Genomic DNA, 11595 nt, shown 5'->3' on the forward strand with positions numbered 1-11595 from the left:
TGGCCTTTCAAGATGCAGAAGAACAATCTCCATTGGTCCTGACGTACTCCCAGGCAGTGGTCCATTCATATATAACGGGCACCATTCCACACAAAATCCACAGCATGCTAGGCACCACCCTAGAATGGCACCACACAATAATGTAGTGCCCGGCACACTCTGGGCACAAGGGAAATGAGAAGGCCGACCAAACTGCTCGAGGATCCCTACGAGGAACCCCTGATCCACTTTCAAAAGATGAAGCGCCAACAGTGACAGCACATTAGGAAGGAACAAAGACAGGACAGGCGCTACTTGCAACTGTTATTGTGGTCAAAGGTGGTTGAATATATAGCCATGGGGAGAGGGGGGACGAAAAAGGCGGAACACTGATTGTATGAATGCGCACGCGTGAGAACACTGAAGATGTGCATGAAGGAAATGGCGAATCTAAAACTTATCTAAAAACACACTTTCATTTGTGTATATATTCAGAGACGGGGAGCTGACACATGTTTCCCCTCTCTTCCTAATCTGGTTGGCCTCCAACAATTCACGTGCCACAGTCTTTACTTTTAAACAAGATTGTAGTATCTTGAAGCCTTGCTTCACATGCTTGTTTATTTTCATTGCCGCAGGCCTTGCAATGAAGAGGCAGGTTTGAGCCATAACCATATTTCAATGAAAGCTTATGCTCCCGCAGGCGATCATTAATACATCGGCCAGTTTGGCCGACGTACTCTTTCCCACACTTCAGTGGTATACAGTATACAACTCCTTCCTCACACTTCACAAAAGGATTCGTATGTTTAATGGAACACCCTGCTTTCTTAGAGTTATCAGAACCAATCAGGCGGCACAAAGTAGCAAGTTTTCGGGGTGCGGAAGAAACCACAGGAATTTTGTATTTCACGGCGACGTGTTTAAGATTGTGCGCCACTTTGTGAGAATACGGAATCACCATTGGTTTGGCTTTCTTTTCGAATGTTTGACCTTCTTCAGTGCTTCTTTTTCTTTCTTTTTTCACCTTTTTCAATAACGCCTCCGAAACTGCACTTACAACCGAACAAGGGAAGCCAGCCTTCCTCAATTTCAAAATCTGTTCGTCAAAGCTTCCTTGTGCCTTATGACAGCACGATTTTTTAAGGGCGGATTCGAGGCACATAGTGGCAATCGCACGTTTAACAGTCTTGGAGTGTGTAGACTCGTACGGCAACAATTCCTTGTGGGCACGGGGTCGATACATCCAGCAGGAACCTTCGTCAGTAAGGGTTATGTCAAGATATAAAAACTGCAAGCTGTTATCCTTGGCTAGTTCAAAAGTAAAATCTAAGCCTTTGCCGTGCTGTTTAGATTTTACTTTTGAACTAGCCAAGGATAACAGCTTGCAGTTTTTATATCTTGACATAACCCTTACTGACGAAGGTTCCTGCTGGATGTATCGACCCCGTGCCCACAAGGAATTGTTGCCGTACGAGTCTACACACTCCAAGACTGTTAAACGTGCGATTGCCACTATGTGCCTCGAATCCGCCCTTAAAAATTCGTGCTGTCATAAGGCACAAGGAAGCTTTGACGAACAGATTTTGAAATTGAGGAAGGCTGGCTTCCCTTGTTCGGTTGTAAGTGCAGTTTCGGAGGCGTTATTGAAAAAGGTGAAAAAAGAAAGAAAAAGAAGCACTGAAGAAGGTCAAACATTCGAAAAGAAAGCCAAACCAATGGTGATTCCGTATTCTCACAAAGTGGCGCACAATCTTAAACACGTCGCTGTCAAATACAAAATTCCTGTGGTTTTTTCCGCACCCCGAAAACTTGCTACTTTGTGCCGCCTGATTGGTTCTGATAACTCTAAGAAAGCAGGGTGTTCCATTAAACATACGAATCCTTTTGTGAAGTGTGAGGAAGGAGTTGTATACCGTATACCGCTGAAGTGTGGGAAAGAGTACGTCGGCCAAACTGGCCGATGTATTAATGATCGCCTGCGGGAGCATAAGCTTTCATTGAAATATGCTTATGGCTCAAACTTGCCTCTTCATTGCAAGGCCTGCGGCAATGAAAATAAACAAGCATGTGAAGCAAGGCTTCAAGATACTACAATCTTGTTTAAAAGTAAAGACTCTGTGGCACGTGAATTGTTGGAGGCCAACCAGATTAGGAAGAGAGGGGAAACATGTGTCAGCTCCCCGTCTCTGAATATATACACAAATGAAAGTGTGTTTTTAGATAAGTTTTAGATTCGCCATTTCCTTCATGCACATCTTCAGTGTTCTCACGCGTGCGCATTCATACAATCAGTGTTCCGCCTTTTTCGTCCCCCCCTCTCCCCATGGCTATATATTCAACCACCTTTGACCACAATAAACAGTTGCAAGTAGCGCCTGTCCTGTCTTTGTTCCTTCCTAATGTGCTGTCACTGTTGGCGCTTCATCTTTTGAAAGCTATGCACCAACTAGCCCCACAACGTGTTTTACTGGAATACCCCTGATCCACCAGCACGACATCCTCGGAGACCAAAGAGACAAAAATACAGCCACCTACACCCAGACCGTACAGGGAAACAGGCCAGGTACTGGCTCTTCTTACAAACACACATCATCATCAACCTATACTTATGTCCACTGCAGGACGAAGGCCTCTCCCTGCGATCTCCATTACCCCTGTCCTGCGCTAGCAGATTCCAACTTGCGCCTGCAAATTTCCTAACTTCATCCCCCCACCTAGTTTTCTGCCATCCTCGACTGCGCTTCCCTTTCTTGGTATCCATTTTGTAACCAATGATCCACCGGTTATCCATCCTACGCATTACATGGCCTGCCCAGTTCCATTTCCCCTCTTAATGTTAACAAGAATATCGGCTATCGCCATTTGCTCTCTGATCCACACTCTTCCCGTCTCTTTAAGATAGACCTAATCTTTTTCGTTCCTTCGCTATTTGTGTGGTCCTCCACGCATATCCATACATCCAAATACTTCACAAGATGCATACACCCTGCCACTTCCCTTGGTGGGCCAAGTCTCGTCCTGTAATGTGGATATGTAAGCAACGACTTCCAAATTCTAAATTCACCCCCTAACGGCACAAATTCCAAGCAACAGGCAGCGTCCCGGGACGTTTGGCTTGCTAGCGAAAATCTAGAGAGCCAGAGAGCTCTTCTCGATCAAGCCCAGCAAGCTGCAGAGACCAATGGAGCTCTAAACTGAGGCACCCACCCACCACCCAAGACCCTTAAGAGAAATAATTTAAGTTTACACTACTACTGCTAAAGAAAGATATTGGCTGACTTAATTCAAACTAAAATTTTCTAAATTTCTCAACTAATTCAATATATAGTGGTCGACCTATACTCATGTTGGACCTATTTTTTAGTAAATACGGTAAGCACTAACTCCACAAAGAAAGGTAGAAGTGCTAAGCTGGTAAGGTAAATATACAAAGTCTGTCCCAGAAGTTTGAGCAGTTCATGTCACTACATTCTCTGCCGCGTTTTTGCTGGCTCAGTGCACAAACTTTTGGGACAAGCCCCGTAGCAATCAGTACCAGTAGCACTACCTTCTTGGCGCGTCAGCGAGTTTCTGCACCAATTGCCTGCGCACTTCTTTCAATCTTTTTTTTTTGACACGGTTGCCTATGACACGGTTGACACGGTTGCCTATGAAGATCCGGAGGAGGCCTGCGCAAGAAAAGCAATCACGAGTACAAAATTAATGAAAGCATCTAAACAATAATTTCCAGCATGCACAGTGCAAGTTCCCAACAATATGCCCACGGTTCAATGAAATATTTTTGCAAAGCTGCATTTTCAATAACCAAACTGCAGATTACTTTTTTCATGTTAACTCACATGCCTCAAATTCTTTCTACAGTTTTAACATGAAATATTTCAGTAGCAGATGATCGCAACACAGTGCTTTAGCACTAGCTTCGCTTTTACTGTGGCTATTTGCATGTGCCATCTATACATGAGTAGATCAGTTCATTAGAACAGTATGTTCATATACTTTTCAAGGATGACAACTTTTGTGGTGTCACGGCTGGTCTGGCCTCAGTCCTTCCCTTGGATCGCGACTTGTTGGACAAAGTCCCGGTCACGCTTCTGTTCTTAAGCTCATCTGGCATCCAATACGTTGTGGACGCCATACGGCAGAACATAGACGTAGACCGCAACAATGTCCCCCAAGCAGCCTTTTCTATTCATTGCCCGGATCCAGCATACACCTGCAATATATAATAACACATACATAGCTTGTAGCTAACAGGTTTTATACTGGACGATATACACTATGCATTTTCTCAACTCTACTGTTTTCTGGCATTCTGGCCATTTATTAGTTGTAGTGGGCTCACCTGCATGAGCAGAACGAAATTATACAGTAAAATTTAAAAAAATCTTTTAGACAATCCCACATAAAAATCTCCCAAGCATAAATAGCAATCGCTGAATTTGTTAAATTGACAATGATCTGCAAGAATATTCACTGCTATCTATAGCTCGATGAACTCACTAACATCTACCTTGACATTGGGTAGCCGAATTTCAAATACATGTGTTGTCTGTAGGACCACTCTTTATTTTCAGGTTGATCTGTGCGGTCACTAGATGCAATATAGAAATGTGCACAAGCATTGCGTTCCAAGGACTGCATGATTACATAATTATGCCATCAACATTAATGTACACATACAGAAAAAAAAAACCTTCACACACGTGACATGGCTGCATAAACGTACACTCGCCAACTGAAAAACACACGTAGCACGCCTGCCTGGCAGTCCTTGCAAGGAATTTTATAGACGATGCCGGGATATTTTTCTTTTTCGAGGCAGTCTTTGACTAGGACGAGTTGTTGTTTTAGCTTGCTTGAAGGGATGTGGCAGATTTGTCCATCATAATCTTTGAAAATTCTTGACATTGACTCGCTCATGCCTCATGCATAGGGGAGAGCCGCCCGTTTCCTTGTTCTCATCGGCCTGATGACACGCTTTTCTTCAGTCTTTATAAACTGGCCATGGTAGCCATTACTGACCAAATCCTGCGCCACTCTCTTCAACTCAGCTCTGCGTGCATCAGTAGTCGAGCACAATCGGAATGCACGGGTGAACAGTGTAGAGGCAACAGATCGTTTGTGTCTAACGGGATGGGCCGAATCAAAGTGCAGATATTTCCCTGTGTGCGTAGGCTTCCGATAAACGCTTGTTGAAAGGCCGGATGCAGTACGCATGACTTCAACGTCAAGGAAAGCCAGGCGACCATTAACTTCTTCTTCAACGGTGAATTCTATTGTGCTTTGGAAAGAGTTCAAGTGCTGCAGAAAAGGTACGACGTCTTTGCGGCAGATAATGGAAAAACAATCGTCGACATACCGCAGGAACAATTTTGGAGCGGGCTGGAATGTCGTGAGGGCTTTACCTTCGAGGGCTTTCCAAAGCACAATAGAATTCACCGTTGAAAAAGAAGTTAATGGTCGCCTGGCTTTACTTGACGTTGAAGTCATGCGTACTGCATCCGGCCTTTCAACAAGCATTTATCAGAAGCCTACGCACACAGGGAAGTATCTGCACTTTTATTCGGCCCATCCCGTTGGACACAAACGATCTGTTGCCTCTACACTGTTCACCCGTGCATTCCGATCGTGCTCGACTACTGACGCACGCAGAGCTGAGTTGAAGAGAGTAACGCAGGATTTGGTCAGCAATGGCTACCCTAGCCAGTTTATAAAGACTGAAGAAAAGCGTGCCGCTGAACCCCCATCAGGCCGATGAGAACAAGGAAACGGGCGGCTCTCCCCTATGCACGAAGCGTGAACGAGTCAATGTCAAGAATTTTCAAAGATTATGATGTACAAATCTGCCATGTCCCTTCAAGCAAGCTAAAACAACAACTCGTCCGAGTCAAAGACTGCCTCGAAAAAGAAAAATATCCCGGCATCATCTACAAAATTCCATGCCAGGACTACCAGGCGTGCTACGTAGGCGAGACGGGAAACTTTAAAAGAAGGCTACAGCAGCACCGCAATGATGTAGCCAAAGGACACACGGTTTCCAGCGCCCTAGCAGAGCATCATGAGAAGACTGGTCACAGTATTAACTGGCATTCGGCTTTCATCATCAAAAGAGAGAAGAAATTATCCCGATAGCTTCTTGAATCATTTTGCATACTACAATCTACGACTAACACAATAAACCGGACACGGGGCCCCCTCCTTGAGTTGTACGCAAGGGCCTTACGTCTTCCAACGCATATATAATAAAGATCACCATGCATTCGTTCATTGTGAACAAGGCACCCGTAGTGAGTGCCAAAACGTCAATCTGTTGTTTTTGTGTTCTTCAGTTGGCGAGTGTATGTTTATTCAGCCATGTTCTTTCCTCGCCAGACAAGTTTTCGTCAAACCCTAGATTTCATCACACAAGTGACATTACCATAATAAAGGATTAATTAGTCCACCAATTATGTTTTCTCGCGCTGTTTTGGAGACCTGCGTCACTACGAGCGCAGTGCACCATCTAACTTATAGTAGAAGTACAATTTCATTTTATATAGTTATTTCTTCTGTGTGGCAGCAATTTTTTATGGGCTTGGAAGACGCAGCGAAAATGGCCATCTCCACAAGCACCGAGATCGCTTTATGGCGGCTTAGTTAGAGGAGCCATCAAGCTAGTCTCGCACAGAACTGTTTCTTCATGCCCACTATCCCACTGCTGTCATTTCTGCACACTCTTAATTTTACTACCACCAGCAAATGCAGATGATCTGCAAACACTTCTCGTACATTTGTATGCATTGAGAGCAAGCATAGTTGTGCTTTCATGGGACACTGTTCTACACAGGAAATTGTGGCAATAGTGTTAAGCAACAATAAACACAACTAAAACATTTATGTGAGACAAAAATACCAGAGCAAGCATATTACCAGGGTCAGATTTTCTACTTGGCCACTCCAGCCAATCAAAAGTGGCTGCAGTAGAGTGCTGTAAACTGACCCCTTTTCATTTATTTTGGTATGTCTGTGGTGTAGCAAGCCAATGACAACAGCACCAAAGGGGCGTCATGTACTCGGCCACTTGCGGAAAGCAACATGCGATCATGATGCTGCATGGCACAGCTGATAGACATAAGCTGCCTGCATACATAATTTATAAGAAGAAGCCACTGCCGGCTTAAGAAGCCTTTCCCAGAAATGCTGCCACACAGGCAAATGCGAACAGGCGAATGACGAGTGCCACGTTTGACTAGTGGATTAGGATCACATGGCAACGTCACCCAAGAACTGTCTCCTTGTCCTTGATATGTACTGTGGGCACCTTACTGACAGCATGAAGGCTGTGCTCTCCCAAGCTTGAATGGACATCGCTATTATACCAGGTGGCATGATGGACCAGCCTCAGCCACTTGACGTCTGTATCAACAAGCATTTTGAGGATGGATTGCCTGCGGAAATACTTCGCGATCTGGCCGAGTGATAAAGCGTATAAGCTAACAGCAACAGGTTGTACTAAATGCACATAACACAAGTGGCGAGCTGGGTCACTGCAGCATGGGACACACCATGAAGCTTGATTGCATGCTTTCAAGGAGTGCAGCATCTAAAGTGCACTAAATGGCACCAAAAATTGTCTGCTCTTTTATGCTGACAACGATAAGAAGGTAAGCAACAAGGCTAGCAGCAACAACAACACTGCATGGGCTGGGACGGGTCGTGACTAATAAATGCTGTTCGCGTTTTATGTCTGTTGCCCTAACTTGTCCGGCTTACATTCAAGAAAAACACTTTTTTCACCGGCTTCAGACCTTCAGGTGCTGGCTTAGGAGTGAGACCGGCCTAGATTTGAATAAATATGGTACTCGGCCATAAATCTAGTTCGTGGATCATACACAGCTACTTACATCCATAACGGAAAAACAAAAGGGACATAGTTCAGTTTCTTTCCCCACTCTGAAATGTACGAGCCCTTTCAGAACGTAAATGTAACATCGATCCTTAAAAAACAGTTCTATGACTTTTAAAGTTACCTTTCCGTCATCTCTTGAGGATCCGATGACAACATCGATGGCCTCTCCAGTGAATATGTCCATGTCAGCTACAAAAGAAAATGTACAACTTTTCCCTTGAATTGCCAGGTCTCATAAAAGGTAAGGATTTAAGACTTCAAAAGCAATATAGGAGTCCCATGCTATCGAAAGAGCATAATGTAACCATTACACATTGCCGGGGTATATAAACCAAAAATGTCTGTCAGGAACATTGTGTGGGACATACCACACACTGGTACCTTGCAAACATGACCTGTACAATGACGCTGCAATAATACATAGGTAATTATTTCTGCCTACACTCAAGGAACTCGGGTACAGTCAAACCTCATTAATACGTACCCGCTTAATGTGTAATTGCAGTTTAAATGTAGTCGCGAAGATTCCCCCACCCAGCCCCCATTGAACCCCATGCCTGACCGCTTAAGCCGTAGTCACTCATTTGCCATCAAATGGTTATTGCATACTATTTTCCTTCTAGTTCTACACGCACAGGCACAAATTCGGCAAAATTTCATGCACTGAAAAATGAAAGGTGAAATCGGCTTGTACAATATTGTAATGTAGCATTTCTCAAATTTTTAGAAGGCATTTTTTCTCTTAAAAAGGGAAACCATACGACTTATATCCTTTATGTTTGTATATACTATGTAATAATAGTTACGTGTCCATGTTTCGTTTATGTTGCTTCACAGATACTTTCAAATTTGAGAAAAAGCACTCCGCATGAAAATGTAGCCTTCACCAGTTGGTCTTTGGTAGCTTTTTCTGGTAAACTGTTAGGTTCTGTTAAAAACAAAATTCAGTTGCATGCTTTTGAATGGCGTGCCCACCATATCTATTTGGTCAAGAAAAAAAAGTGAAATATACAACCGGCTTCGATCTCGTGAAATTTCTGACATGACCGGGCATGAATCAATGTTAGCATGAGTAGGCGTCAGTGACATCATAAGAGCAAATGTGAAAAAGTGCAAACGGTTGCAAATCTATGATGATGAGTGCCTATAGGCTCAAATGAATGGACCTTTTTCCAATTCAGCTATGCACATGGGCATGCCCCAGCTGCATTACATGCCGCGCCGCCATTATCACAGGGCAGGTGTGCGAAGTGAGTGCGTGAACCCTTGCATGATCCGCGGCAATTTCCTGAGCTTGAGTTGCTGATCAATAATTTTTCTTGTGTTCTGGGCAAGAATATTGGTTAAAGGAAACACTTAGCTGTTTGTGGGAAAGACTGCAAGCACTTTTGTCGATGAAAAGACTCTGTGAACTAACGCTCGAGCGATAGGCGCAGCGTTTGCGACAAAACTCCTGCAGGCACTTTCTGTACCGTCGATTGCACAAACCGGCGTGGAATGGTGAACATTGTACTGAAGTGGAGCGCACGGTCAAATTAAAAAAAAAAAGTACCCCATGTTATCAGTGAGTTATCACGCAATTCTTGCTGAGTGAGGTAAGCCTGCGTTCTGGTAACAGCATGATGCTGGCGCTGTGATTATTGGACTTCTCGCCTTACGACCGACTCGGAAGTCACGGCGATGTTTTAATCTACGGGTATGTATACCGCACGGATTTTACCATTGGCTTAAGAATGTGCTACCGCATGCAAGCGGAAATAGCTGTACGGTTACATGGGGCCAAACGAAAAGAAGAATCTCGCCACACAGCCGATCAGAATGCATCGTTCAAGGCCAAAGCGACACACGCGTGGTGCCGCATTATGCAAAACTCGCGAGTCTTACTTTTTGCAGGCAAATGAAGCTTTATGCACCTGACAAAACAACGTGTTGCGTCCACTTACATTCTGCTTACCCCCCCGTACTGTGTTGCGTTCACTTAGTCCCCAGTACCATGCCATATACGATACATATCTCGATATAAAACAACACTTGCCCTGCAGTGCACTCGTAGTATGTGTGCAGAAGTTTTGCATGTTGTTTGTTCATCATGGTGAGCTGCTTGCATGCCCGCTCTTGAGGGCAAGCTCGTACGCACGTGCATGCGTCTGTTGACCGCCTCCTTCAAGTCGAGCCACTCAAAACGACGGTCGAGTTTATCCTGAAGAAAGTCCTGCCACGGCGCGTTTCACGCTCACACATGCCTTCGCCAGTTGAGTTAAAGTACTGACCAAGCTGCTGAAGAACAAAAGCCGGCGCATCTCTCAAATCTTGGTTACAAATGGCCTGCACATCGCATCAGCATGCTGCCATTGCATCAGTAAATGTAAAATGTGTTATTGCTACATGTGAGCAAATACATGCGCGCTAGAGCAGGACAATGAGAAGCTGCTTCAGCAACACAAGCGACAGAAGAAAAAAAAAGCAGGGACAGCCGTCGCAAGAGACTGCTTGGTCACACGCTACCATGCTTTGCGTAGAGGCGAGAAGCGGTGGGAGCGTGTGTGTGTTGCCCGTCAAATTTAGTTGAAGTGACGGCCGCTAGAGGGGTCGCTTACTGGAAAAAGGTCCATTTGTAAGGTAGTAGCGGTGAGTAAGCACTGCTGAGCGTGGACGAATATCAGTGAGTGTGAAGTACTGCACAACTAGAAAAAATTGGTGCTTGAAACTGAACAGTGCTGTACAAAAAATGTACTCTTACCATGCTCCTGTGACAAAGGTGCCATAGAGGCCATGGCAGTTATAATTCCTGTAAAAATTACACAATAAGATGAACACAGACATGGAAGTGCAATTTGAAGTCATAGAAAGCCACACACAAATGTCTTCATGCACAAATATGCACTACATTGTGTCCACTGCAGAGCTCACTTCCTTTGCAAAAAAGATGCAATGCTCTTGTAAGGCCTTCAACAAGCCTTAAGTATAAACCGCATGCACGCGATCTTGCACGCAACAGCGACAAGTGACGTGACGGAGATGGCTGTCGCATTCGCTCGTCGCCTACAAGTCGTACCACACGCGAGCGATGACTTTGAGCGCTGTTTCCCCGGTGTTGCTGGTATGAGGGCAGCAAATACGCGCCGTAACTGGTGTGACGCATGCTCTATTAGTTTAACTTGATATGTTTTACTGTAAAGAGCACCATAAATATTTCTTAAGGTCTTGCACTAGGTTCTTATCTTTGTGCGTCTTGCACTAGGTTCTTATCTTTGTGCGTATCAAAATGGAGTCATTCGCTTGTTCCGTGCGACAATCGGTTGTACTTGACTGATGTACATCCTGTTCTGGCTTCGCGCTATTGGCTAGTCGCTCATAGAAAGTCGTTCCGGCGACGAGTTGTAGATTACCAGAACCAAGCGATCAAGCGACAAGAACGAGTGATCAGTTTGCGCGACGGCTTGTTCCGTCGCTCGTCGCCGTCGCGCACGAAATCGCTCGCATGCGGTTTGGGCTTGGGTAAAAAATACTAGCATGTTGCGCCATTTTTTTTATATAAAGCACAGCCACATGACACAAATCAGTAACAACATATAAATCTAAAATCTTGTCAACTTTCAGTTGCCATACCTTTGGTGCTCTTGCCCTTTTCTAAGGACAGATTTCTGAGCCTTTTCGACGTGTGCAGCACCATTTCTTCAGTTTCTGCATTGCATTTAACAAGGCATTACAAGCTGACACTGCCG

At 44.6% G+C, this 11595-nt stretch overlaps 1 long non-coding RNA gene across 1 annotated transcript; it reads right to left on the minus strand.

Moving 5' to 3' along the window:
• Positions 1 to 4210: 4210 nt before the first annotated feature.
• LOC125942491 (uncharacterized) lies at positions 4211 to 11558 on the minus strand. Its single transcript, XR_007465148.1, has 3 exons — positions 11480 to 11558; positions 10611 to 10658; positions 4211 to 8059 (listed from the first exon to the last, which is right to left on the minus strand). It is a non-coding gene; the product is annotated as an uncharacterized LOC125942491 (long non-coding RNA).
• Positions 11559 to 11595: the final 37 nt, after the last annotated feature.

This window comes from Dermacentor silvarum, chromosome 1 (assembly GCF_013339745.2).
Source record: "Dermacentor silvarum isolate Dsil-2018 chromosome 1, BIME_Dsil_1.4, whole genome shotgun sequence".
Lineage (NCBI taxonomy): Eukaryota > Metazoa > Arthropoda > Arachnida > Ixodida > Ixodidae > Dermacentor > Dermacentor silvarum.